Source organism: Psammomys obesus, unplaced genomic scaffold, assembly GCF_907164565.1.
Source record: "Psammomys obesus unplaced genomic scaffold, mPsaObe1.curated_primary_1811, whole genome shotgun sequence".
In the NCBI taxonomy this organism is placed as follows: Eukaryota; Metazoa; Chordata; class Mammalia; order Rodentia; family Muridae; genus Psammomys; species Psammomys obesus.
The window spans coordinates 2,887,810-2,890,580 of NW_026590859.1; the positions used below are offsets into that span (position 1 = coordinate 2,887,810).

Consider the following 2,771-nt stretch of genomic DNA (forward strand, 5'->3'; position numbering starts at 1 on the left):
CACGCTCCGACCCCGCCTCCCGGGCGCCCTGGCCCCGCCCCGTCCCGCTCAGGCCCCGCCTCCGGGCGCCCTGGCCCCGCCCCACACTCGGCCCCGCCCCCTCGAGCCCGGCGCGGGGGCTGGCGGCGCCTGCAGCTCTGGCGGAGCAGCCGAGCACCCGCCTGGGGCGCCGGGGGACCAAGCGGTGAGCCGACCGTCCCAGCCACTCTGAAACCGAAAGCGGCTCCGGGCGGCCGGCCGGAGGCTGAGCGGTAGCGGGCGGACTGGAGGCAAGCCGGGACCCCCGCGCCCGGCCCCGGGCACTTTCTCACTTGGCGAGAGCACGTTGACGCGAGCTTAATGCCAGGGACTCCAGCCTGCACCGGCGCTGTAGCGTGTTGGGAGACAGCACCCGGCTCTCCGGAAGGTGAGTTCCAGATTCTGCAGACCCGGGCGCCTGGCGGGGCGGGATGCTCCCGCCGCTGCCGCAAGCCCTTGCACCCGCTGCAGGGTCTGCCAGCCCTCGGGGCCGCTCCGCTCTGCCCCGCTGACTTTCCATATTTGGCTACTCTAGATTGGCTGTCGTGAGAACTCGGTATCTCGCTGCGGCCGGCGCAGGGCTGGTCGAGGTTGTGGGCTGAGTAAATGAGGGGCTCCCTTCTCCCCGAGCCTGCACGGCCTGCGAGAAAGGCGTCCAGCCACCGGCGGACGGCTTAAAGGTCGGGCGGAGGTGCCGAGCGAAAACGGAGTAGGGCCCAAGAGGCCGGTTCCCCTTTCCAGGAATATACGCATTTTTAAAGTGTTCCGGAGACTGGAAATGCAAAGGAATTGGTTAAAGCATTTCTGAGAACAGAATTTCCTGTGAGAGATAACTTTAGACAGCAAAGTCTGGCTTACTAGGACCTCTCCAATCCAGCTGCCGCTTCATAGCCCAACGCCAGAGGCGTTAACACACAACTGAGGGGTTCGGGGTTTGTCCAAGGGGGGTTCTGCCCCCTTGGACAAAAAGGGCAGAAATTACACAAGGAAAGATGGATGGGAGATGAGGTGGAAATGGCTAGGTTTTGTTCCTGTGGTGAGCTCGGGAAATGGGTCGGTCATCTTCAGGTCCTGGGCTGTTGTTTCCCTGGGTCTCTGGTGGGCTAGCTGTGGACATGGGCTGTGACAGAGAAGGGCGACTTCCTCAGGGTCCCGGCTGAGGCCCGCGGTATCAGGATGGCCGTTGTCAGCAGAGAGCCCACTGGATGTGGGTGGATGGCATAGGGCCAGCCCCTGGCAGTAGGAGCTTTCATTTCTGGGATGTCTCAGGGTGATCGGCAAAGTGGGGAGGCAAATCCTCTGAGCCCGCCCCATCAGACGAGCGAGAGGAACAAGCCTTGTGTACTTACTGAGGCGGGCCTTGAAGAAAAACAGCTCCTGAAGGTGTTTTCTTGTCACTCATGTCACTGGTTCTCACTGTTCCCCACAGCGCCCTGTGAGTCAGGGCAGCTTTCCACATCCCCCAGATGTGAGGGGAAGCACCGGGTCCTGGGCCAGGCGTGGGAGTCTCGGGCTTCTGCCTCGGGCTGTCACCTTGGCTTCTCAGAGAGCACAGCTGCCTACCCCCTACCCCGTAGTCTGAGGGGTCAGCACGAGGACCCAGATTCCCATAGGAGCCCGGAGCATCCTTCCAGCAATGTGGGTGACATTCTGCTGCGGACCGCTGGAGCTGTTATGTGAACAAATGCCACTCATCCGTTCAGCCAGCCAAGTGACTGGGGGGAGGGCTGTGTCTGGCTTTGTTTGTAGCCTGGAGTCTAGCCCTGGTTAGCCTAAAAAGATGTAGGCTGAATTGTGCTCCGTTTATTTGGGATGTGTCTCCCAGCTGCTGAAGATGGGTATTCCTGAGAGATGATAAGATCCAGAAATCAGACTAAAGATTCGGGTTATAAATACCCTATCTCATCAGACTAGCTTCTGTCTCCTGGATGGAAGGCAGGGATAGGCTCCACCTGACTGCAGGCTGGAACTCAGAAGTGATGGAAAAACCTCAAAGCCAGGAATGGGCAGGGCGCGAGCCTGAGCCTTCTGACTCCACCCCGTCTTCTTTCCAGTATATGTTGGCTAGAGGATGCCAAGACACTCTGGACCAGTGAGGTACTGGCCCAGAACTGCAGACTTAAAGACTTAACACACTGGAGGAAGGGGACACAGGGACACAGATACAATCTCTAAGCGCCTCCTCTGCCTGGGCTGCAGCTTTTCCACGGTTCTTCTGGGCAGGAGCCAATGGCTTCATTCCTCCCCTCCTCCTGCTGCCTTGGACGGGCCAGCGTGGCTCCTACAGTTTTGGGAGGGGCAAGAGGGGTCGCATGTTAGAGACAGGGAAAGGCAAATCATTCTATAGGTCAGAGAAGAAACCCCAAAAGCTGGGCTGCCTGCTGCCACCACCACTGACCGCCACAAGGATTGGGCCAGCATTCGTGTGTTACTTTGCTGAGAGAAAAGTACTTGAGGGATTCCCATGCATGGCCTCTGGCAAGCCTTGTCTTCTGAGGAAGCAGAATGGCAGACCTCAAAATAAAAGTGAAAACACTCATTGGTCCTGACGGAAACTCTAGCCCCAAGCACAGTTTGCATATTAGTCTCTGCAGGCAGCTGGCTACGGTGTTCCAGCAAGGCAGTGTGCGCCTGTGCCCTGTGCCCTGCAAAGCACTCAGATGTGCAGGGAGGTCCTCCTCCTCGGGGACAGGTGTGCAGGGAGGCCCTCCTCGGGGACAGGTGTGCAGGGAGGCCCTCCTCATCAGAGACAG

At 59.4% G+C, this 2,771-nt stretch overlaps 1 protein-coding gene across 2 annotated transcripts in view; it reads left to right on the forward strand.

Moving 5' to 3' along the window:
- Nucleotides 1-155: 155 nt before the first annotated feature.
- Traf5 (TNF receptor associated factor 5) overlaps nt 156-2,771 on the forward strand; it is a 31,957-nt gene continuing 29,341 nt past the window's right edge. For both annotated transcript variants that reach the window (XM_055609185.1, XM_055609186.1), the window contains exon 1: nt 156-406. The gene's annotated coding sequence lies outside the window, so the exon portion shown is untranslated. The remainder of the gene's footprint in view (nt 407-2,771) is intronic.